We start from the raw sequence: 27,130 nt of genomic DNA on the forward strand, positions 1-27,130 counted from the left end.
ACACTCTGGCCTGACCAAAATAATAAAGAAAACACAAAATACTAAGGCCAGGGCGTGACAAGTAAGCTATAGGCCCAATATATTATCACTGCATATTGGCTTTGCTTGAATTGCCCCACCAATGCATTGTATTTCGGGCTATTTAAAAAATATATATTTCAAAATTTGAGATACTTGTAATATATCCGTTGTTGTATTACTTGTGAGGTACAGCTGAGTGAGCATACATTGAAATACACTGAACAAAACGATAAACGCAACAGGTAAAGTGTTGGAACCATGTTTCATGAACTGAAATAAAAGATCCCAGAAATGTTCCATGCGTGCGAAAAGCTTATTTCTCTCCCATTTTGTACACACATTTCTTTATATCCTTTGCCAAGATAATCCATCCACCTGACAGGTGTGGCATATAAAGAAGCTGATTAAACAGCATGATCATTACACAGGTACACCTTGTGCTGGGGACAATAAAAGGACACTGTGCAGTTTTGTCACACAACACAAAGCCACAGATGTGTCAAATTTTGAAGGAGCGTGCAATTGGCATGCTGACTCTAGGAATGCCCACCCAAGCTGTTACCAGAGAATTGAATGTTCATTTCTCTACCATAAGCCAACCAGCCTCACAACCGCAGACCATGTGTATGGCGTCATGTGGGCAAGCAGTTTGTAAACAGAGTTTCCCATGGTGGCGGTGGGTTTATGCTATGAGCAGACATAAACTACGGACAACAAACACAATTGCATTTTATTGATGTCAATTTGAATGCACAAACATACGTTGACGATATCCTGAGGCCCATTGTGACGCCCAGGTATCTGTGACCAACAGATGCATATCTGTGTTCCCAGTCATGTAAAATCTATAGATTAGGGACTAATTTATTTATTCAAATTCTGATTTCCTCAAATCAGTAAAATCAATGAAATTGTTGCATGTTGTGTTTATTTTTTGTGCCTGCATCTGATGGTCAGTCTCAGCAGATGGAGAGAGCAGCAGACTGAGGGTCCACCTCTCAACAGCCCTCAACTTGAGTCACACCTCTGCCTCATGCACAAATTAATGTTGTTACTCCTATGAACAGAGAAAGTGAAATATTCCTCGATATTAAAAAAGACCCAAGCCGCTAACAATAGCAACAACGCTATTGATACCTATTGATACACTTTCCTACTCAGTCATTACTGCTAGTGATTGTTTTAGCGCTGGGTGGAAATAGGAAGAATGCACATTTTATGGCTTGTTGTTGAATACAAAGTGGTGACAGTGTTGAGTAAGAACTAATCTCATAAAAACAGTAGCTCTTTGCTGTATTCATTGACAGTCTCTCTAATTATGGTTTTAAACATTTTGAAATCTCACAGTATCAACTTTGATGTAGCTTTCTTTTATGCATGCTACATTACTGCAGACAGTCATTTGAGCCATCCGATTCGCCAGTGGTAGACCTATAGTTCACTTGATTTGCTCTCTGGGCCCGCTGGGAAGGCAAAGTTTGTACCTTCAGACAGTAAGAAATGGTTCAAAATGGCAACAGTTTGCCTATCCAGTGTGCCCGCACATGTGCAGTTTAGAGTAGAGGTCGACTGATTAATTGGAATGGCCGATTAATTAGGGCCGATTTCAAGTTTTCATAACAATCGGAAATCTGTATTTTTGGGTGCCGATTTTCTGTTTTGTTTTTTTACACCTTTATTTAATCTTTATTTAACCAGGCAAGTCAGTTAACAACACATTCTTATTTTCAATGACGGCCTAGGAACAGTGGGTTAACTGCCTCGTTTAGGGGCAGAACGACAGATTTTCACCTTGTCAGCTCGGGGGATCCAATCTTGCAACCTTACAGTTAACTAGTCCAACGCAATAACGACCTGCCTCTCTCTCGTTGCACTCCACAAGGAGACTGCCTGTTACGCAAATGCAGTAAGTCAAGGTAAGTTGCTAGCTAGCATTAAACGTATCTTATAAAAAACAATCAATCATAATCACTAGTTAACTACACATGGTTGATGATATTACTAGATATTATCTAGCGTGTCCTGCGTTGCATATAATCTGACTGAGCATACAAGTATCTAACTGAGCGGTGGTAGGCAGAAGCAGGCGCGTAAACATTCATTCGAACAGCACTTTCGTGAGTTTTGCCAGCAGCTCTTCGTTGTGCATCAAGCATTGCGCTGTTTATGACTTCAAGCCTATCAACTCCGGAGATGAGGCTCGTGTACCCGAAGTGAAATGGCTAGCTAGTTAGCGCGCACTAATTGTCGTTGTGTTGCTAGTTCGAGCCCAGGGAGGAGCGAGGAGAGGAACGGAAGCTATACTGTTACACTGGCAATACTAAAGTGCCTATAAGAACATCCAATAGTCAAAGGTTAATGAAATACAAATGGTATAGAGGGAAATAGTCCTATAATTCCTATAATAACTACAACCTAAAACTTCTTACCTGGGAATATTGAAGACTCATGTTAAAAGGAACCACCAGCTTTCATATGTTCTCATGTTCTGAGCAAGGAACTGAAACATTAGCTTTCTTACATGGCACATATTTTACATGGAACATATTGCATTTTTACTCTCTTCTCCAACACTTTATTTTTGCATTATATAAACCACATTGAACATGTTTCATTATTTACTTGAGGCTAAATTGATTTTATTGATGTATTATATTAAGTTAACCTTTCTGATCTCCCCATCCCGGATCCGGGATCGTGAATACAGACTCAAGCTCATAACCATAACGCAACGTTAACTATTCATGAAAATCGCAAATGAAATGAAATAAATATGCTAGCTCTCAAGCTTAGCCTTTTGTTAACAACACTGTCATCTCAGATTTTCAAAATATGCTTCTCAACCATTGCAAAACAAGCATTTGTGTAACAGTATTGATGGCTAACGTAGCATTTAGCATTAGCATTCAGCTGGCAACATTTACACAAAAAAACAGAAAAGCATTCAAATAAAATCATTTACCTTTGAAGAACTTCAGATGTTTTCAATGAGGAGACTCTCAGATAGCAAATGTTCAGTTTTTCCTGAAAGATTATTTGTTTAGGACAAATCGCTCCGTTTTCTGCGTCACGTTTAGCTATGAAAAAACCCCTGTATCCAGGATTGTGTAAATCTATCAGCAAGCTCATTAGCATAACACAACGTTAACTATTTATGAAAATCGCAAATGAAATGAAATAAATATGCCATCTCTCAAGCTTAGCCTTTTGTAAACAACACTGTCATCTCAGATTTTCAAAATATGCTTCTCAACCATAGGAAAACAATCATTTGTGTAAAAGTAGCTAGCTAGCGTTAGCATTTAGCGTTAGCATTTAGCGTTAGCATTAGCGTTAGCATCCAGCACGCAACATTAACAAAAACATAAAAGCCTTCAAATAAAATCATTTACCTTTGAAGAACTTCTGATGTTTTCAATGAGGATACTCTCAGTTAGATAGCAGATGCTCAGTTTTTCCAAAAAGATTCCTTGTGTATTAGAAATAGCTCCGTTTTATACATCACATTTGGCTACCAAAAAAAATCAGAAAATTCAGTCCTCAAAACGCGAACTTTTTTCCAAATTAACTCCATAATATCGACTGAAAACATGGCAAACGTTGTTTAGAATCAATCATCAAGGTGTTTTTCACATATCTCTTCATTGATACATCGTTCTTGGACACATGCTTTCTCCCCTGAATCAAATGGTAAAGTAGAAGCAGCTGGCAATTGCGCACCGAATTCGACGCAGGACACCAGGCGGACACTTGGAAAATGTAGTCTCTTATGGTCAATCTTCCAATGATATGCCTACAAATACGTCACAATGCTGCTAAGACCTTGGGCGAACGACAGAAAGTGTAGGCTCATTCCTTGCGCAATCACAGCCATATAAGGAGACAATGGAAAACAGAGCTTCAGAAATTCTGCTAATTCCTGGTTGATGCATCATCTTGGTTTCGCCTGTAGAATGAGTTCTGGGGCACTTACAGACAAAATCTTTGCAGATTCTGAAACTTCAGAGTGTTTTCTTTCCAAAACAAAAGAATATGCATAGTCGAGCATCTTTTCGTGACAAAATATCGCGCTTAAAACGGGAACGTTTTTTATCCAAAAATGAAATAGCGCCCCTAGAGATCTAACAGGTTAAAATAAGTGTTCATTCAGTATTGTTGTAATTGTCATTATTACAAATAATCAAATTAATCGGTATCGGCTTTTATGGTCCTACAATAATCGGTATCGGTATCGGCATTGAAAAATCATAATCGGTCGACCTCTAGTTTAGAGGGAACATTATCACTTTTTTTCATCCACAGAGCACATTGATGACAGGTTGTTAAAACATCTTATGGCTGCAGTGGCAGTATTGAGTAGCTTGGATGAAAGGTGCCCAGAGTAAACGGCCTGCTCCTCAGTCCCAGTTGCTAATATATGCATATTATTATTAGTATTGGAATCGAAAACACTCTGAAGTTTCTGAAACAACTTGAATGATGTTTGTGAGTATAACAGAACTCATATGGCAGGCAAAAATCTGAGAAGAAATCCAAACAGGAAGTGAGAAATCTGAGGTTGGTCGGTATTCAACCCAGCCCCTATTGAATTCACAGTGGGATATGGATGAAGTTGCACTTCCTATGGCTTCCACTAGATGCCAACCGTCTTTAGAAACATGAATGAGGCTTCTACTGTGTTGTGGGGCTGAATGGGAGCTGAATGAGCCAGGTGTCTGGCAGAGAGCCAAGGGCTGGTCGTGTGCAATTCACATGATAGCGACCTGCGTTTCATGGCTTCTCTACACACAAAGGAATTCTCCGGTTGGGACTTTATTGAAGATTTATGATAACAACACCCTAAAGATTGATTCTATACTTAGTTTGACAAGTTTCTTCGACCTGTAATATAACTTTTTGAAGTTTTCGCCCGACGTTCGGATGGACCTGCGTGAGCGTCTGGATTTTTGTACTAAACGCGCTAAGTAGCTATTTGGACATAAATAATGGACATTATCGAACAAATCAAGCATTTATTGTGGAACTAGGATTCCTGGGAGTGCATTCTGATGAAGATCATCAAAGGTAAGGGAATATTTATAATGTGGTTTCTGATTTCTGTTGACATGGTGGATGATTTTATATATTTTCTGAGCGCCGTCTCAGATTATTGCATGGTTTGCTTTTTCCGTAAAGTTTTTTGGAAATCTGACACAGCGGTTGCATTAAGGAGAGGTATATCTATAATTCCTTGTGTATAACTTGTATTTTCATCTACATTTATGATGAGTATTTCTGTTGAATTGATGTGGCTATGCCAAATCACTGGATGTTTTTGGAACTATTGAACGTAACGCGCCAATGTAAACTCAGATTTTTTTATATAAATATGAACTTTATCAAACAAAACATACATGTATTGTGTAACATGAGGTCCTATGAGTGTCATCTGATGAAGATCATCAAAGGTTAGTGATTCATTTTATCTCTTTGTGCTTTTTGTGACTACTCTTTTTGGCTGGAAAAATGGCTGGGTTTTTCTGTGAGTTGGTGGTCGCCTAACATAATCGTTTGTGGTGCTTTCGCTGTAAAGCCTATTTGAAATCGGACACTGTGGTGGGATTAACAACAAGATTACCTTTAAAACGGTATGAGATACATGTATGTTTGAGGAATTTAATTATGAGATTTCTGTTGTTTTGAATTTGGCGCCTTGCACTTTCACTGGCGGTTGTCATATCATCCCGTTAACGGGATTGCAGCCCTAAGAAGTTTTTAAGCAACAGTTTTTTGTTTGTCCAGACCATAGAGAGCTTATTGAATTAGTATTACTGTTCTAATTCCTAATCATAGTGTCTAAATTCTCAAAGTAAATACTGCAAATCCTTTGTCCCGTCCCCGATTTCATCGTGGGGGACAATTATTACGGTGCACCATAGACACAACTCTTCACTTGCGCTCTCCAAACTCCCGCCAGTGGAGAGTGCTTTGTTCTTTTGTTGAAATGTTTGCTGTTGCTTTCACACGTTTAAATGCATATGTAGTAAATCAATAATTGCTAGCGTTTCATCATTCCATCTCTGTACCGTTTATTACAACACTTAGGCATTTATGTAGCATGTTTGATATGAAACATTTTAATTCAGGGAGACAACTTTGGTTTTCGAAGTGGGGGGGATAATATTTTTTTTTCCAGTCTGATAAACAGCCTACGCGACCCCTCGGAGTCATCCGCATGGTCCTAAAGCACACTGTTCGCCTCGTTTTGTATCACATTCCAATGCTAAAACTGGGGGGTACAACAATGAATGTCCACCCTATCCCCAGTGAAAGTTGCGCCCTTGCTTTCATTTATTATTTCTTACCGTCTCAGTGGGTGTGATATTTATCGTGCACATGAACGTTTGTAAGAGTCATGAGGTATTTGTATTTAATTCAATGTATGGTTTCCTTTGTTTGTGTTTCCCGGGTTACGTCGATAGTTTGTTCATAGTTCCGTGTGTAAGTGTCCTTTGTCTCTGTCATTCTGGTTGTACGTAATAGCGCGCCATCCCTTGGAGTCAGTACATTGAAAAAGAGAAAATTATTGTTCCATCTATGAATGGTGATGACATATTTAATAATCAATGTCTGATTAAGAGGAATGTAACAATGGATGTGGAAATCGCATTTTAGATTCCAATTGGGTAATTGTATGGTCCTGGGCGGTGCATATGTACCTGGTTGAGCTACTGTTTTTTTAAGAGGAGGCTGTGCGGTCTTTCCCTTTAAGGCTGCATCTACACAGGCAGCCCATTTCTGATATTTTTTCCACTAATTTGTCTTTTGACTAATCACATTAGATATTTTCACATCATATTTTTTTCAGAGCTAATCTGATCAGTCAAAAGACCAATTAGTGAAAAGAATATCAGAATTGGGCTGCCTGTGTAAACACAGCCCATCTGTGTCCGTTCAGATAGGAAAGGTTAAGACTGATACAGAGGCTAATTCTTTTGGGCTATTGCCCATGTATATTTGGTAAATCTACTTGCATATTTTGTATGACCTGTGCTTTTCAATGGTGAAAGCTTGGTAGTCCTGCACTTTCATTATTGGAATGCCAAGACTTGTAAATAAATTTGCACTCTGAGCGTGTCAACCTGCCTTGCCTTCTGCTGATTTCATGCCCTTACCACTGCTACATTGTCCCTATTTTACAGTTACATAATCAAAACGTGTTGTAGACAGAACAATGAAAAGTGCTGTTTGGTAGCCTCAAGAAATAGACAAGATTTGTACTTGAACAAGTCATTGCATGTATAGATTTTTTTTTTTACTTGACTTGAGACTTGACTTGAAAAAACTTGACTCAACTTGACTTACTCTTAGAACGCACGACTTGGACTTGACTCAAGATTCAACTTGTTTTACTTGGGACTCGACTTGAGACTCTGACCTTGTGACTTGAGACTTGCTCGTGACTCGAATAATAGTGACTTGGTCCCACCTCTGCTTCCGGGATACCAACCGATCGTCTTGATTACAACAAATTCACCACCCTATTTCTAACCATTGAAAGAAACAGGGAGGACCTGCAATGCCAACCCAATACCCATTACTACATAATACACCATAGGTTCAGTTCCATACAATTAGACCCGATTCACTGTCTCCTTAGTGTCAGTGGACACAATGATAATCAGAGACCCAGTTATGTGATGGTTTGCTTTTGAGTGGGTAGAGAGCAGGTTAATCTTCAGAGCATGTGCTAATCCTAAAGTGGAACCTGCTGACGTTGCAGACTCCATTCAACCCGGACCACCGCTGCAGAACACATACAGAACACCCATGTGTTATCCAAAGATTGCTTTGATTTGATTTGATTTGATTTAATCTATGTTCCATCATCCAGTCACTTCTAAAAGGATGCAGCTGTTTGCAGCCTTGTATTTATACTTCATGAATTTTTGGAGCTCAAGACTGGTTGAGAGAGTTTATAAACAGACCAATAACAACAGAGATGGTTGAAACCAATTGACTGAAATAACGATGATGAGATACCTAATTGACACCACTGATAGGTTTAGGATAATTTACTTCATGAAAGCTATGATCCCGTATTGATGTAACTTGTTAAATCCACTTCAATCGGTGTAAGTGAAGGGGAGGAGACAGGTTAAAGAAGGATTTTTGAGAAGGTGTTCTTAATGTTTTATCCATCCAGTAATCCTTGGCTATGGCACTTGGGCTCTATCTTGTGGCTTTGTGAAATAGGTATAAGGACACTATTATTCTAGCCTGTGTAAATCACTTTATGTGTGCTTCCCTCGCAGAGGGGAAATAAATTACTCATCAGCTGTACAACATAGGGCCTGATGTGGTTCATATGGAAGATAAACATCTCCGCTCCAGGCATGTCACCATCTCAGAGATATAAACATTCCCATGTGATTTCTGATTTATAGTGTTATCGTAGGTAGAGATGGTTCAGGGCACGGGGAACAACGATGTCACTGTAGACATGCTCTGTCTGTTACGTGTGTGTGTGTGTGTGTGTGTGAGTGTTTGTTTGAGAGAGAAAATATAAATCACATAATGATACTTTTTTTTTGCTGGGTCACTTCCTAGAGCCCAGTGGAACTGATGATTCGGCTCCCAAGGACTGCTATCCCATAGCAGTAGCTATAACTGACTATAACAGCTAGCTATATATACAGGATAGCTATAACTGACTATAACAGCTCTGGTCCTTGCTTTAGTCAGAAAACTCTCTAACCTCCCTCCACTCAAGTCGGATGACTTCTATAAGATTACTCCTGAAAAGAGAGGATATCTCTCCGACTCCTTTCTCAGTGCATTCATGATGAGGCACCTTTGTATCATTGCTTTGATTGAGAGTATTAATTAAAGCTGGGAAATATTATTTAAAGATCTATTGAGTTTAATTAAATTAGGCACCCAACTGAAGAAAATGGACTGAAACAGGGAGAAACTACCTGAACCTGTCCAATAATAAATGTATTACTTATTTCCTATTGGAAAATGTTTTGCTATTGTGTTCCCCAATGAATAGAACCCTGAGTTTGGATGACCCTGTCCTGGATGTCTGGCAGAGGTCTATTATTACTGTCAGTCCAGACATGGAGGACTTTGCTGGGAACCCATTCATCCCTTCAACCCTGCAGTCTGCACACTGAGACACATAGGCCTTTGCAGATATCCCCTTATTCTGTGTTGTGTTGTGTTGTGTTGTGTTGTGTTGTGTTGTGTTGTGTTGTGTTGTGTTGTGTTGTGTGTGTGTGTGTGTGTGTGTGTGTGTGTGTGTGTGTGTGTGTGTGTGTGTGTGTGTGTGTGTGTGTGTGTGTGTGTGAGTGAGTGAGTGAGTGAGAGAGAGAGAGAGAGAAAAAAAACTTGCGTTACTGTGTACGTTACTATGTATGTGTGTGTGAGTCTGCCTGCATGTGGGTCTGTGTGTGTGGATTGTCCCTTTGACAGGCAAAAAAATATTATTTTTACACAAACACACAAAATAAGAAAAGGGAAAGCCTGTCAGAAACCCTATTCATTCAGGCAGCTCTTGTGCCCCTCACTCTTAGACATTGAGTAGCTTAGCCCAGCCTTGTCGAGTACCGACGACATATGGTACGCATTACTCCTCGAAGGTATGTCTTTTCTTCATGATATTTTTTATTGCAAGCACATGCTCGTTCCTGCGTGACTCTTATTTCACCCTTGCTGAGAATCGGTGAGAGACAGAATAAAAGGCTCATTGTGAGGAGACGGATGGAGAGCAGGTACAGCATAGCCCTTCATGTAGTTATATAGGAGTCGGTAGCGCTTCTCCTGCCCTTCACTGCTTTCCTCAACCAACTCAAAAGCTTTAAATTTAAGCTGAGTACATCCATGTGTCCCCCTAGGGGAGAGGGAAGGACACTTATGATTATATTTATAATTGTCTTAAATAACCTAAATAATGCTGCTCAGCTTACTGTATGTTTTGCCTTATATTTGCCTTATGGCTTAGTCATTAACATAGACTTTATTTGTTTGTTTAGCTTTTGCAGCAACTACTCTTCCTGGGGTCCACAAAAAAAGCAAACTTGACAAGTAACAAAACACTGATAGACAAGGAAAGTCACACAAATTTAAAATACAATGATATACAAGCAATGCAAAAAAAAATGACGAAGAATACATCAAAAATATGGTGTGAGTTACTGTGTCTATGTTTTTGTGTGTGTGCTCTCTGTCCCCGCCGTGCCATGGGTTGTTTTTTCATCCGTTTTTTAATGGTCATTTTTCTGTTTGCTTAAGTAATTGGAGATGGATGGGAGTTCCATGCAATCATGGCTCTGTTTAAAACTGTGCATTGCCGTGAATTCATTTTGGAGACTGTGAAGAGACCCCTGGTGGCATCTGTTGTGGGGTACGTATGTTTGTCTGAGCTGAATGTTATTTGATTATGCAGACAATCTGGAATTTTTGTCACAGTAATATTCTCCATAAAAACGAGACGGGAAGCAGCTAATCTCTCATAAACCCTCAACCAGGAAAGACTGGCATGTTGTTGATGTTAGTTCTGTCTGTGCAGTTAAGGGCAAGGCGTGCTGCTCTGTTTTGAGTCAGCGGCAGCTTTGTTAGGTCTTTCTTTGCTGCACTTGACCATATTACCAGACAGTAATCATGATGGGACAAGACCAGAGCCTGAACAACTAGTACAGTTGATTTTTGCGTAAAAATGCCGCTCCCAATCTTCACAACAACTTTGGCAATTGACCATCCAATGTTTTACCTAGGAGTTTAACTTCCTCAACTTGCTCAATAGTCACACCCTAGATGTATTTAAGACCAGTTTATTATTAATCACCCATTCTGACACTGACTGTAACTCCTTATTTAGAATTTTTGTGAGCTCACTGGCTTTGGGTGCTGACATGTGAGTGTGGAATCATCTGCATACATAATTATTCTAGCTTCAGGTATGACCATTGGGAAATAATTTGTAAAAATAGAGAGTAAAGGCCCAAGGCATCTACCCTGAGGGACACCGCACTGTACATACTTGATCTGATGTTAGAGAAGCTTCCATTGAAGAACACTCTCTGGATTCTATTGAATAAACCATGTGATGGAAGATGATGTAAAGCCATAGCAAGTGAGTTCAAGTGAGTTCTTCAATAACAATGTATGATCAATAACATCAAAGCTTGCCTGAAATCTAAAAATACAGCTCCAACTATCATTTTATTATCCATTTATTTTAAACAATAATCATTCATCTAAGTCAGTGCAGTACAAGTTGAGTGCCCTTTTCCAAATGCATGCTGAAAGTCAGTAGTTAACTTGTTCTCTGAAAAATAGGATTGTATTTGGTCAAACACAATCCTCTCTATCAGCTTACTAAGAACGGGCAGCGAACTGATTGGGCGGCTGTTAGAGCCAGCAAAGGGTGCTTTACTATTTTTAGGAAGTGAAATTACTCAAGCTTCCTTCCCTGCCTTTGGACACACACACTCCTTTAGGCTTTGCTTAAAGATATAGCAAATAGGGGTGGCAATACAGTCTGCTACCATTCTCAGTAGTCTCCAATCAAGGTTGTCTATACCTGGTGGCTTATCATTATTGATAGATAACAATAGTTTTTCCACCTCTCCTACACTAACTTGACCAAATTCAAAACAGCAATCCTTCTCTTTCATTATTAGATATTTTATACAGAAATATGATGGTTCACTGTTCATTGTTGTCATTTCACTTATGAGTTTTTCCATTTAACTAGTAAAATATTCATTGAAATGATTGTCAATATCAAAAGGTTTTGTTATAAATTTACCCATCAACTTCAATTAATGATGTAGAGGAATTAGGTTTTGATACTCAAAAGTGTTTCTCCATTTTGTTTTATGTCATTTTAGGTTATCTTTGTTTGGTAATATCATTTCTTCTTGTTTTCATAAGGTTAGTCACAACATTATCATATCCAAATACTGACTTTAGCACATGGTGCCCTATAGCAGCACCCCAATACAAGAGACTTTAGATGAGTCAGGTGAACTTGCAACCATAACACTTCAACATTTGACATGAGATCCTCTTTAAGCTTTACATTAATAATGTGACCGGTGTTTATGTATATATGAAATTGTGTTTTTTACATTGGATAAAAGGAGAGACTCGGAGTTAGAAAATGGTATATCATACACTACAGTTGAGGAACAATGGGAAAGTAATTCAGCTTAGATAGTTGATTAAATGGTAACCCCACTTTTGAGAAAATGGCCCTTGAATGTTTTGGTACACCTACTGGAGAGCTCTTCTTTGTCTACACCCATTCACCATGTTTCACAACCTCTTAACCCTTTGGCTCCATCCATCTCTTTAAGGATTCACATGTGAGGCCATGTGCTAAACAGAGTGAGTACGATAGGGTACTTAACAACCAAATATTTCAAGACTAAAGGCTGGTTTATACTACATCTATCAACATGTCTGTATACAATTGTTACAGTGACATCTTGAACATTCTTTTGTCATCTAACATCAAACTTGTCATTGTCGTTATGAAAAAGTTTAAACACAAAAACGACAGGCTGCATGACATCAGCAGCCAGGTGGTCCAAAATAGCATAACTGGTGTTAACACCAATGGTGTTAACACCAATAAACCCATCTGTTTAAAAAGTCATTTAGTATATGTCAATCTAGCAAACCAGGCAACTAAAAGCAACTTTCTAAACAACGTTTTGGTTAGCTGGCTAGCCAGTTCAAATAATGACCATATCATATAGCTGACAACGTCATTATACAGGAAAATAAACTCACAACAAATGTGTATTATTTAAAAGTTAATCGTGAGCTAATTAAAGAAAATAGCTTACAGTTGTGAGTGTGACGAAATTAAAGGGCATTCTACCTGAGAATTTTAGAACTTGGACACTGTCTCGTTGGCCTAATGTTGTATTCTAATTTGACTTTGGTGCGGTTCTATCCCATTTAGGTAAGACCTAGATGCAGACAGTGTTGAAGTAACAAGAGTTTATTACAACAACAGGGGCAGGCAAACGACAGGTCAAGGCAGGCAGGGGTCAGTAATCCAGAGAGGGTGTAAAGGGTCCAGAATAGCAGGCAGTCTCAGGGTCAGGGCAGGCAGGGGTCAATAATCCAGGATGGTGGGGTAAGGTACAAAATGGCAGATATTCTCAGGGTTAGGGCAGGCAGAATGGTCAAAACCGGGAAGGAATAGAAAACAGGAGCAAGTAACAGGCAGAAGCAGGGAAACAAACGCTGGTAGGTTTTACGGACAAAACGAACTGGAAACAGACAATCAGAGAACACAGGTACACATACACAGGGGATAATGGGGAATATGGGCGACACCTGGAGGGGGCTGGAGACAAGCACAAAGACAGGTGAAACAGATCAGGGTGTGACAGGTTCATGTTGGTCCTCATATTACCGTCTCTGGTAAACACAAATCAAAGTTTATTTATCACATGCACAGGATACAGAACATGTAAATGGCACAGTGAAATGGTTACTTGCACAGTGGAGTCTTTTGTTTAAACGTAGCTAGCTAGTTAAACAATGAACCACAATCCCAAATCATAATGTTACTACCCTGCTTGAATCTACAGATAGCTAAAGCTAACCAACTAGGTTCAATGTTAGCTAGCTAGCTAACATTAGGTTATAATTTGCAATGCAAATGGCTCTGAGATACAAATAATATTAGTACACAGATCATACACAACGTTAACTAGCAAACCAGCCAGCCAGTGAACGTTAGCTAGCTAGCTAACAGTACACTTTAACTTAGAAAAATTAGAAACATATAATATCTGAAAATGTAGCTAGACTCTTACCTGTATACATGGATGATCACTTCTCCCTCTCTGTCATGGATGCCATGGTTGTCCTTTGTTTGAAGATATAATCCGGAGACAGGTTTTTTTGCAGTTCTTCGTGATATATTTTTTTTAAAGCTACACATACCTACATATACTGAGCAGCTCATGTTATAGACAGAAGCGTGCTACATGGCAGACCAATCCGAACTCATTTTGCTGCATGTCCAGCCCATCCTGTCTTTTTCAGCGTCTAAACCAACTAGGCTGGTAATTTAACAATTTTATTTGTATTTACAGATTAAATACAAATGTGTTATTAAGGCACATGAAAGTTCACATGTTCCAGAAGGCATTTCTCCCCAAAAACACATTTTGATTAAAACAAAATGTTTATGTTCAAATGCCTCTCCTGTGAAGTAGTGGCATGCGACATACACCTAGTTTCCTGAAATGAGTCACATATAGCGCCGCACATATACAGCAACACCTCCCCCATATCCATAGCCCTGTATTGCTACTGCTGTATCATCAAAGGAATTATCTGAGTTTCAGAGATGGCTAGTATATATGAATGTTAGCAAGTTATTGATTTCTTTAGCCTTATTTCTAAGGCTTCATATATTAATATGGACTATTTTTAGCCCTTTCCTCTGTAGTTTATCTGAGATAGATAAATATGTGTGTGTGTGATGTGGGGCTGAAGCTACTGACCCTGAGGCTCTCTCATTCCTACCAGCCTGTCGTAGTGGATGTAAGCAATGTTCCCATGCTTTCTGGCAGCTTTCATAGTCTACGGGTTTATATTTATTGTATACATGTGTATGGAACATCCCATTGTTGGCACCACATAGCTCTAGTTCAGTACCTTCAGGCAGCTATTCTCTCTATTGCACTATAATTAATGGCACCCCTCTCCTCATCTTTCTCACACACACACACACACACACACACACACACACACACACACACACACACACACACACACACTTTATACTGTATAGTGAAATAGCCCAACTGTAACTATAATACACACTCACTCATTCTCACACACACATATACACACACGATAACACACGCACTATAACTACACATGGATTTAGTACTGTAGATATGTGATAGTGGTGGGAGTAGGGGCCTGAGGGCACACAGTGTGTTGTGAAATCTGTGAATGTTTTTAAAATGGTATAAACTGCCTTAATTTTTCTGGACCCCAGGAAGAGTAGCTGCTGCTTTGGCAACAGCTAATGGAGATCCATAATAAATACAAATACAAATACAAATAGAGAAACACTGTCCTCTCCATGACTCCCACCCTTGACTTTGGATGCCAAAGGGTTAACCCAGCCACAAGGGCTAACCACGTCGCGGGGTGTGTTCAAGCTGTCAAGGAAACCTTGCTAGCTTGATTGCTAGTTAGCAGCTAAGCTAGCTGCTAAGCCAAGCAGGTCTTCAATCTTTGGCGGGATGGTTGGCAGGATCCCTGAACAGATACAGTATAGCTGTCCCAGCAACTGAGGCTAACCGCGTCGGGGGATCCATTTAATGAAGAGTATTTGAGAATCTCAGTGCTTTACATGGACATGTTCAATAAGGAAAGTAAATATAGTGCAGTTGTATGTAGTAACTTAATCTATTCAGCAGAGTCCAGAAATTTCAATAATTGGACTCAAGAGAGACTGCAAAGGGGTATTCATGCAAAGCCAGATTTCTGGCACACAGGTAGGCTAGATAAAGAGAGAAAGAATGAGCGAAAGAGAGAAAGAGACAGAGAGCGACCAAAGCTCCCTAGATATTTCTGATTATTGGACACACACCACTGTGCTGTAGATGAGATGATGTGTCAATTGTCATGATTTTTCAGTATCACTCGTCAGACAGTCGCAGAAACTAAATATGTACAGTGATTCACCAGGACTGGGAGAGCAGGTGACAGGTTAGGTTGTGACAGGTGTGTCAGGTCTTGTCTCAGCATGTCGCTCTGTGTAAACCAGAAGAGCCAGACAGGTGTGTGTGTGTGTGTGTGTGTGTGTGTGTGTGTGTGTGTGTGTGTGTGTGTGTGTGTGTGTGTGTGTGTGTGTGTGTGTGTGTGTGTGTGTGTGTGTGTGTGTGTGTGTGTGTGTGTGTGTGTGTGAGAGAGAGAGAGAAAGTGTGTGTGTGTGAGAAAGAGTGTGTGAGAAAGTCTGCCTCACTTCCTGCACTGTTGAAGTGTCCTCTTCAAAAGAGTTACAGATCAAGGAAGGGAGTTCAGTAAGAACAAATTACCGACAGGATCGCACATCTAGAGACCAGGCTGGAGTAACAGTGGTGACATGAAATATAGGGTATTCTTGAGAGGCCCAAAAAATATTTGGAAACCAGTGAAAAAGGAGCAGTCAGTGACTTTGTGTCGTTTGTACTTATACAGTATTTGCTACCATGGTGTTATCAGCCATAATAAGTGCAGCTGTTTTAATTATCAGCTGAATAATTAGACACACAAACTCCTCTGTTAAAGCCTTTCTAACTCACGTCCCCCAAATGAATGAACACCTTCATCAGATTTCCTGTTCCTGTGTCTGTCTGTGGCCCCATGCGTTTGAAGCTCAGTCACTGGGAAGAAAACTCTCGAGTCACACGATTAAACTAATGAAGCTCTCTCTCATGGAGTCCCTGACTGAGGGCCTTGGAGCTGACTGCCGTCTCTGTCTGGCTCATCTGTGAAGACAAAAGACAATGTGTTGGAAGCATTCGAAGAGCGGCAAGCTAATTACGGTGATGAATGCTAACAATTGTGTCTCTTCCTTTTATGAGGTTTGAAGGAAGGCGCTTAGCTAGTCCAGTGGAACTCCAGTGATTCCGGAACGTTCCTCCTAATGTCTTATGGTAATATTATTCCTTGCAGGACGGCAGGGGGCCCAGGGATAAGGGAATAGGGACTGTGTTGAAATGTCAGAACCGCCGTACTTCTATCCCATAGCATTCTAGTAAATGTCACATTCAGATCTGAAGGCGCCGGATCAATACTCCTCTATATTGAAGTTCCCTATTCCATTCTATTTTATTTGATTGGTCCTCAGAAGACTATGATAGATGGTGAAATAGTTTTCTCTGCCCCCATAACCTTTTGCACACCTCCTAGTTGGTAATCTCATTCAGAACATTAGTCTAAGAGCGACAGACTTTGACTGGTTGGTGCATGAATCGCATTGCTACTAGATCCATAGCTGAGGGATAAATAGGGGGAGGCAGACAGAAACAGAGAGAGAAGGGGGAGGGAAGGAGAGAGACAGAAAGGATGATTGAGATAGAAGGAAAGAGAGCGAAAGAGAGAAACAATGAGAGACAGAAAGAAGAGCACCAAGCCCTGCACCCTGGAGTGATCTCCTGGGGTTGTCTGCAACGTGCTGGCGGGGGGAATCTGTATCTATCCCATTTGGTCTATTTGCGCTGCAATCTGTGGCTAAAAGTAGGCCAACCTATGCCTAAAAGCAGAGATGACTGCACAAGCTCAGGCCTGCAATTGACAAGGAGGAGAACAAGAGGTCTAGCAGGAAGGGCAGGACACAGGGCTGCGACTGAGAAGAGGAGGTCCTTAGGTAAAAATGAGACAGGGATTGCAGTACTATTATTAGGGTACTACAGCCAACCAGCCTAGACTGTTAAACCATTCTAAGTTGTGTGGTATGGTGTTTTATGCTTGCGGTAGCTACTAAACTGGTTGTGTTCTACAACAACAACGGCTTGAGAAGAGAGCAAAAAAGACCATTGGAAATGTATGGCTGTAGGCTAATACTAGCACCATGTAGTCTAATGCTTATTTTCTTATGTAATCTCGTCGTCACATTGTCCTATAGGATGGATGGATGGTGATGGATTGTGACACCCTGTATATGGATGTGCACAGTCATAGCCCCAGGGCAGTTTCCTGTGTTAATGGGGTGTGAGGGCATTGTGATAGACCCTCAGCCCGTCTGTCCTCTCTCAGCACCTCCAGCTGTGTGAAAACCAAAACAAAGGCGGAGGGTCCTTAGGGCGGACGATTGATGTTGACTCCTGTGCTCTCTCTCCTCTCTCCCGGGGGTCCCGAGTTGTCAGGTGGACCTCACTGTGTCCATTACACCCACGGAGGCTACCACGTGTTGAGGGGCTGTGGGGGGTGTTGAGTAACCAACCGCGTGCCCCCAGGAAGTGAACGGATCCGTACTCGATTCAATGGTTTAACATTCCACAGCATCAGATTCAGAGAACTCTCTCTTGTTGTTCCGTAACCCCCTCCAACCCCTCAGAATAGAACGGTCCAATAGATGTTCAGACCAGTTCCTGCTCTAACGGAGAGAACGATGGGCTCGGTTTCGCTGTGATGTGTGCCTGTCAGGCAATCAGAAGCAAAGCTAGACACTGGAGAAAACTAGAGAAAGACAAACCTCTAAAGAAAGACAATCCCAGAGGGATTGGTTAAGGTGGCTGTTCCAACCCCCTCCTTGCCCAGCCACAAGGGAGGAAAACTGAGATAGTGGGTATAATATTTAAGTATTTACCTCCCTTTAATTTTTTTATATTTTGTTGCTTTACAAAGTGGGATTGAAACATATTTAATTGTGATTTGTTTTTGTCATTGATCTACACACAATGCTCCATAATGGCAAAGTGAAAATAAATTCTACAAATGTTTATAAATAAATAAAAATGTTATAACTAAAATACAGTCCTTGCATAAGTATTCACCCCTTTTGTTTAGGCAAGCCTAAATTAGTTCAGGAGTAAAATGTTTCTTAACAAATCACATAAGTTACAATACATGGACCCACTCTGTGTGAAATAGTAGGGGTTGACATGATTTTTTTAATGACTACTCCTTCCTCTGTCCCCTATACATACAACATCTGTAAGGTTCCTCAGTTTAGTATTGAACATTTAATTTCAAGCGCAGATTCAACAACATAGACCAGGGAGCTTTTCGCAAGGCTCATAAAGAAGGGCAGTGATTGGTAGATGGGTAACAATAACAAATGAGACATTGAATATCTCTTTAAGTATGGTTAAGTTAATAATAATGCTGTGGATGAGGTATGAAACCACCCAGACACATCAAAGATACAGGTGTCCTTCTGATAAAGGTGTCCTTCTGAACTGAGCTGCAGGACAGGAAGGAAACTGCTCGGATGTCACCATGACGCCATTAGTGATTTTAAAACAGCTACAGAGTTCAATGGCTGTGATGGGAGAAAACTGAGGATGAATCAACAACATTGTAGTGACTCCACAATAATGACCTAAATGACCTACTGAAAGTAAGAATACAAATATACAGAATAATACTGCAAAAAAACATTGCACGGGAATACAGTTTTTGACCAAAACACAAAGCTTTATGTTTGGGACAAATCTAACACAACACATCACTGAGTAACTGCCTCCTTATTTTCAAGCATGGTGGTGAATGCATCCCGGTATGGGTTTGCTTGACATTGGCAAAGACTGGGGAGTTTTTCAGGATAAAAAGAAACGGGATGAAGCTAAGCACAGGCAAAATCTGCTTTACACCAGACACTGTAAAAGGAATTCACCTTTCAGCAGGACAATAACCTGCAACACAAGGCCAAATCTACATTGGAGTTACTTACCAAGAAGACAGTGAATGTTCCTAAGTGGCTAAGTTACAGTTTTGACTTAAAAATCTGTTTGAAAATCTATGGCAAGACTTGAAAATTGCTGTCTAGCCATGATCCCCAACACCTTGATAGAGCTCGAATAATTTTGAAGAGAATAATTGGCAAATATTGAACAATCCAGGTATGCAAAGCTCTTTCCCAAGAAGACATGCAGCTGTAATCACTGCCAAAGGTGTTTCTAACATGTATTGACTCAGAGGGGTGAATAGTTATCCAATTTAAGGTATATTAGTGTTATGTTTCTGATAAATCTTTGGGTAGATCATTGACAGAAAATGAAAATATATTCCATTTTAATCCCACTTTGTAACACAATTTAATGTGAAGAAATCCAATGGTGGGTGAATACTTATGATACCCACTGTACTTCCTCACCAAACTGTCATGTTGTTTATATCAGGGCGTTATTTGCTTCTCATCCAATAAGTTATAGGAATTTCATTGTGAGAGCCACAATGAAATAAAGTACATTGTAACTATCAGTAGCATAGTCCCAATACCCAGGAGGTGTGAAATTAGTTTGTCTGATGTTGCTGTAACATGTTTTTTCAAAGGAGGAGGGTTAGTGGTTGCAATTCAACGTGCAATAAGATAATTTGCATGTCAGTCCTGGGCAGGCTGAAGAAATATGAAAGCATAGCCTACTGTCCTGTCTGTTATCATCACAGTGCGTATTGAATTCTTGATGTGAGGAATAACCAAATTGCCTGTTCTCCAGACATTGTTTAAGGCCGCCGTGAAGGCTGAGAGGGTGTTTAGGAAGATTTATATGCCCCCCAGAGAAGGTAATTGTGTATATAATCTTACTGCGTAGACCATGAGCTGTACAATTTGTGGTTTTTATATGTTCAGGGACCTCAGATACAGATACATCACTCTACGTCACAGCCCCTCCAGCTGGCAAAGTCCCATCCACCATCCATTCTCATCAGAAAAGTGACAGTTGAAAATCAACTCAGACAGGATCTACAAAAGACTCAAAGTTAAACTCCTAAATAAGGGGTTCAGAAGTCCAAGTGGTAGGGTAACACTTAAAGCGCTGCTTAAGTGTGGATTTATAAAGCCTCCATAACAACTACATAAGACATTATAACATCAACGTCATAGGCAGTCATAACCATTACGGCATAAGATCGAGGTCAAGCTTTCTCAGTAATTATTTTCCTTCTGGGTGTGATAGTGAGATATTGTCAACGCATTTCCTCTGAAGTAGCTACGCTTCGTGGTGTGGAGGATAGTTATTATACATTTCTTCTGGCACCTCAGAATCCCAGGAGTACATTTTGTGGTTGGGGGCCTGCATAAAACCCTTCCCAGCTCAGCCATGCTGTCCCAGATGATAGGGTTTGATGAAGTGAAAATTAATCAGAGTGGCAGCCACCGTGTCCTGGGACACTCGGCCAAGCTCAGTTCACTTCTGGTGCACTCACCCAGCACTATGCTCAACCGTGTCTAGTAAGAGAAAAACCTCACAAGCTAAAAGTTCATTCAGAGGTACGTAAGCAGGTACATACTTAGCGCTGCACCACAGATCTCCACATGTGGTAGAGTCACACTGGAAGTTGGCCTTTCTGGGGCCTCCCGAGTGGCGCAGTGATCTAAGGCACTGCATCGCAATGCTAGCTGTGCCGCTAGAGATTCTGGGTTTGAGTCCAGGCTCTGTAGCAGGCGGCCGCGACCAGGAGACCCATGGGGCGCCGCACAATTGGCCCAGCGTCGTCCTGGTTAGAGGAAGGTTTGGCCGGCAGGGATGTCCTTGTCCCATTGCGCACTAGCAAATCCTGTGGCAGGCCGGGCTCAGACACGGTCGCCAGGTGCACGATGTTTCCTCCGACACATTGGTGCGGCTGGCTTCCGGGTTAGGTGGGCATTGTGTCAAGAAGCAGTGCGTCTTGGTTGGGTTGTGTTTCGGAGGATGCACGTCTCTCCCGAGTCCGTACGGGAGCTGCAGTGATGAGACAAGACTGTAACTACCAATTGGATACCACGAAATTGGGAGAAAAAGGGGTCAAAACAAAAATACAAAATAAAAACGTTGGGCTTTCTATGAAAATACTGTACAAGTTGTTTTTTCATAATTTTTTATCTTTGGGGTATGTAACTATCATAGGGTGTTTTTCAGTTGTAGCTTTCCTGTCTGTTCGTCTGTCTACAGTACAAAGATAAGAGAGACTGATACAGTATACCTATATGAACTGAATCAATGCAGTCTTGTCAAAGACCTCTGGAATCTGGTTGGTATACAGTATATTCTTTTCTTTCAGGACTGCTGCACAATGTTTTACAGCTTGACTTGTCTGACTGGAATCTCTTTCCTGGAAACATTGTAGAGAACATGAGAAATATGAGACAACAGTCTTTTTTTATTTCCATCCATTACGTTGGGACTGCTGTGAATTACATTACATTGATCTTTATTTCCCTGCGCTGCCCTGTCTCTCTCCATCCCAAAATATACCACTCTAAAGCTTTTATTGCCTCCGAGAGGCAAGGGGTTCACCTACATTGCAATTTGAATGACGATGCATGCATATGAGGATTAATGATATAGAATACCTCTCTGAAATCATGTCTCATATGGGCTGCTCTCTTTGATCACATATTGTATCTCCTCAGCCAAGTATAAGGCATCATAAGGCATCATGGGAGAATGACTCAAGATATGCCCAGTAGGCCCATTAAGCTCTTTACTTTCCACTGAATTCACTCTGTGCCACTGGCAGAGCCTCAATGGAGTTCAAGCGCCATTAAGGAGCCATTAAGAAATGCTTTATTTGAAAATTCAATCCACTTCATTTGCCTTCGAAGGGAAAGTATACCACTAACTTCTCTGGTTCTAGTGTTTTGCCTTATTTTCGATACTGCCACACTTAGCAACAAAGCTAATGACAATATATTAAGCAAGCTATGAGTACGCTAGTTCCTTGAAAGAAATGTGTTTTGTTACAGAAGTCTCAGAATGCATAAGTGGTTTAACAGCATGGCTGTATTGCCATATGGAACATGCCCAGTCAATCACCTTCTAAGATGTACCCACTGGGCACAGATGTCAGTTTAATGTCTAGTTTTGATTTACATTTGGTTGAGTTGTCAACTAACTTGAATCCAACATGAAATCAGCAAAACATATCGGCATGTTTCAAACTTGGGTGAAAAAAATGCTGAAATCCCCTGATGTTGATGACTTTTTGCTAATCCAATCAGTTTTCCACGCGAATTCAACGTCATCACATTGATGTTTTTGGTTTAACTGACGTGGAAACAATGTTGATTCAACCAGTTTTTGCCAAGTGGGTAAACACTGGTAATGCCCAACCCATGCTTTGAGTACCACACAGTCAATGTAATCTATTCCAGGAATCCCAACAAAATGACATCATCACCTCTCGCCACATTCAAAACAAACACAGTTGGGTAGCCCACTCCAGACCATCCTACTGTGTTTTGCATGCCTCAGTGTTTTGACTCATTTGGATGTTTTTTTTTATCCTTGTTAGCCATGCTCAGCAAACCCCACACATATTTATAGTATCATTAAATAGGCTTTTGATTCTGAAGTGAATGGCTCCATTGCTCGTAATGATGGGTCTTTAAAAGAGTATTACAGCCCATCTCTGGGATTGGGAAGTCTGAGAAGACCCGAAACCACAGTGATGTCATAGTGAATGCTGTCCAAGAGGGAGGGATACTTGGCATTCACAGGAATGGTAGCTCAGTGATGTCAAATAATTAGATTGCTCTTTTACTAAACTCTTCCCCATTCTTTGACTGCTCTGAAAACAGAGCAGTATTCCAAAGCACCAGTGTATTTATGTGTTCAGTACTGCTAATGATTACAGTGCTCTTAGGGTATGACTTTGATCATGATAAGTTGATAACTTGCTATAATTGACAAGATGGATAGCTTCCAGATGAATATGCTGTGCTATGGATAAAACAGCCAGTCACTAATGCACAGTGGCCCCTGGACCTATTGGGATCTGGGAGGGGGACAACAGAGGGGTCCCACAAGCTTGGTGGCTTGGTTTGTGTACTTGTTGGCATTGTGTGTTCTCAGGCCCTTGGTATATTGAAGGAAAGATGGCACTGAGCCACGTAAGGCAAAGGGCAACATGCGTGATGACAGCAGTCAATTTGCAGATGCCAGACTTATGCGCTGTAATGTTGGATGTGAACTGTTAGAAGAAACAACAGAGCTGTGTATTTATTGAGTTTGACTGGATATGTTGAAGTCGTACTCTGGTAAATTGTTCAAACAGGCCGTTTTTGTTCTTTATAGGTCCGGATAATAAAAATACTTGAGTTTCATGGCCGGTATTAAAACAGTCCAACAATAAATGGGCACATTTTGAAATAACACATACAGCGAGGATTAAAAAATGAAAATATTTGTGTGTGTGATTGTGACATTATGGTGATGTGTTGGTTAATGGCCTTCCTATATGTAAACAATAAACATTTAGGCTATACAGACACAAACATATTTGATAATGACCTTTTATCACGTTACATTTTATGCCAATGTGGAAATAAAATCTTGCAGAGATGGAGAGAGAATGAATGAAAGAAAGAAAGTGAGTGAGAGATGATAGAGAGAGCGAGAGAGAGAGAGAGAGAGAGATGGCAAGAGAGATAGTGTCTAGGAGAGAGAAAGGAAGTGAGCTTCAGATGTAATCAAAGAGTTTCCATCTGTCCTTGTGAAGAGAGCCACAGCCTTCATATCCTCTCTCACCTGTAGCTTAGTGTTCCCTGTGGGGAAGGAGATTAATGTGACACACTGCCTCTATGATCCTTAATCCTGTGCTCACTCATTGCTGGTTCAGCCATAGAGATCAATGCAGTTTTTTTCTCTATGGGTTCAGCAGTATAGTCCTCACATTAATAGCCTGAACTAGCTTTGAGCAACAGACCTAGTACAGAACAACACTACTGAAATAGTGGTAGCCTCCTGGAGCTAATGAAATCTTGCACTGTTGCAAGTGCTATCATCTCTCTCTTCCTCTCGCGCTCTCTCTCTCTCTCTCTCTCTCTCTCTCTCTCTCTCTCTCTCTCTCTCTCTCTCTCTCTCTCTCCTGCTCTGCCCTGCCATGAGGGACTCATTTTACTGTGGCACCTGGGAGTAGTTTTAGAATCAATAAAAACTTTAATTTGTTTGACTTTAAATTCACGCCGGAGAGCCGCTCTCTGAGCCTTTGGAGTGGATTCAAACAGAGCCATGAGTTCAACTGCTGGCTGCATCATACCACACCAGCCAGCTGGGTTAATGGCTCTCGGTGCTTCTCTTCATCTAAATGTTTCCATTTAAACTCTCACACAGTCACAGCCAGGCCAACTACATACCTCAAAAACCCAATAGAAAAGATTGATCCACCGTCAATGATTCTACTTTTATTTGGATGTCTAACCACTCAAATGGCTACTATATCCAGAGGGCGAAGGGCCTTCAGATGCAGTCCATGTGTATTGCAGTGTGGCTGATCAATGTGAAGTCACATGTGGGGACATGTGCGATACAGGCAGGCCACATGCCACTTTAACAGTACACTTACTCTATCCTAGGGCACTATGGGCATGGCCTAAAATGGCATTGGCAGACAGTGGCCATTCAACACTTTCTGTTCAGGACAATGGGACAGAGTGAGGTACATAACAACAATAACAGAGCAGAGTAGAAAATCATGGAGACTATAATAGAGGATCCCAGACCACCCACAATGTTGAATTTGACTTCTACTGATGCAGAGGGTGAGCTACCATTACTCATATAAAAAGAGGAACACGCTTTATCGTTTATGGTCTTTTCACACTGCTTGCAGAAAAAACGACGCCAGGAAAGAAGCCATTTTAATTGGTTCTAGCCAGCAGAATATGGGGTGTGTCTGTGCAAGGTTGCGATTCATTGGTTTACTTTTTGGCATGGACTTTTACCACAAGTAGTGTGAAGGGACCCTCATGTGACAAAATCATATTCATGGCAGTGAATTGCAGTTCATTGGTGTACTTTCTGTACGTTTGTACTTGTAATTGTGGTATGTTTTTAATTTGACCAGATGAAAGTACTCTATACTACTACCTCTCACCTGTGTTAACGACCTGATGCACCCTTCCTGATGCCAGACTTTTAACAGGCAGCTTTCCCTTCTAAATGTGATTTATGCACAGAATTGGAGTTTTATGGCCCTAGATACCTCGAGGTCAGAAACCGTTCCCTTCTACAAAGTGGACTAAAGAGTCCGTGTGTAACCCTTTGAACTGCCCTATTTTCCCTGGTCGTTTTTTTTGAGAGAACATTCTTACCTTTTAGCTGGCTCAGTGTGAGCACTGTAGCTAACCCAGACAGGTAGCTATAATGACCAGGATCAAATATCATGCTCCTTTCCGGGGACTTTTTTTTGTTGCAATGCTCAATTTCACAGTTGAGAATCTGTCTGAAAGGTCACCCTATCAGCCACAGTAACTATTCTCTCTGCATTTGCATGATTTTCTTTCATTTATTCAACTCAGAACCCAAAACCAACTAGCTGGCTAGCTTAAATTGAGCTTGCTAGCTAAAAGTTAAAGGGGAGATCAGATGTATTCTAAAGTATTTATTCTAAAGTATTCTAAAGTATTCTCAAATAGATTGGCCTACAACTGAAACGTATCTGCTTTTCAAAGATGTCTCTGTTTGCAGTGTGAGCGCAGGCAGCAGAGATTCCTGTACTATACAGTGCCTGATTTTCCCTGATCAGATAGCCCCCTACACCACACAGTCTGCATGCTCTACCCGTTAAAGGGATGGTTCGGGATTTTGGCAATGAGGCCTTTTATCTACTTCCCCATATTCAGACAAACTCATGGACCGTGTTCCCTCTAAATTTATTTCGGCAATGAGTAAATTTCAGGTCTGATGAGCACAAACCTGAACTTTGAGAACATTCTGTGCAACTTCCAGCGTGCATTCACTGTAAACACTGAGACTGTTCCCGCTTTAAGTTACAGTTTTAGACCGTGGTCAAGTAGGCTATTTTGGCTGTTTGATCATAATGTAGGCCTATTATCAAAAACAAAAAATGTGTCAAATAACATATTAACATGCAGGGCTTGACATTAACCTGTTGATCCACGTGTCCTTCAGACAATGAAGTGACTTAAAATATTGTTGTGTTGTATGATGCAAGAAACCACTTTACAAAATAAAAAGCATTAATATTCCCATTCCATTACTACAGAGAATCAGACAAATGATGCTACCCTCTGCTGCCTATTGGCTACTTGGCTTAATCAAGCCTGTCTCAAAATACAACACTGCCTCTTTAAGACAAAAAAAAGGTCTTTATCCAACTGGCTTTTCAAAGATGTCTAGAAATGTACATGTTTGGTGCTCTTGTAGGAAGCAACCGCTCCCCCACGCTGACTACAAATGATCTATAACTGGGTTAATAACTCACTAACTAGCAAAGAATATGAACAAATGTGCACATGTGGCTACATGCAGCTCTTGCTTTGATCTCAAAACAAGCGCATCTACTCACAAACACTCATGCTGTAAACACAGTCCAGTTCAAAGTGTATGGCACAGATCCATGTATGGCAATGGTCTATTTGCAAATACAGTGCATTCTGAATGTATTCAGACCCCTTGACTTTTTCCACATTTTGTTACATTAC

At 40.7% G+C, this 27,130-nt stretch overlaps 1 protein-coding gene and 1 long non-coding RNA gene across 3 annotated transcripts in view; one reads left to right on the forward strand and one right to left on the reverse strand.

The window, feature by feature from the left end:
• The window catches only part of LOC149985508 (uncharacterized), a 182,656-nt gene extending 179,115 nt beyond the window's left edge, over nucleotides 1-3,541 (reverse strand). The window contains exons 1-2 of the long non-coding RNA XR_016495066.1: nucleotides 3,414-3,541; nucleotides 2,984-3,045 (exon numbers count right to left, since the gene is read on the reverse strand). This is a non-coding gene — a long non-coding RNA (uncharacterized LOC149985508). The remainder of the gene's footprint in view (nucleotides 1-2,983; nucleotides 3,046-3,413) is intronic.
• Nucleotides 1-27,130, forward strand: part of abtb3b (ankyrin repeat and BTB domain containing 3b) — a 140,873-nt gene that overhangs the window by 14,355 nt on the left and 99,388 nt on the right. The window lies entirely within an intron of this gene.

Source organism: Oncorhynchus mykiss, chromosome 1 (assembly GCF_057628025.1).
Source record: "Oncorhynchus mykiss isolate SJ-2025 chromosome 1, ASM5762802v1, whole genome shotgun sequence".
NCBI classification, from domain to species: domain Eukaryota; kingdom Metazoa; phylum Chordata; class Actinopteri; order Salmoniformes; family Salmonidae; genus Oncorhynchus; species Oncorhynchus mykiss.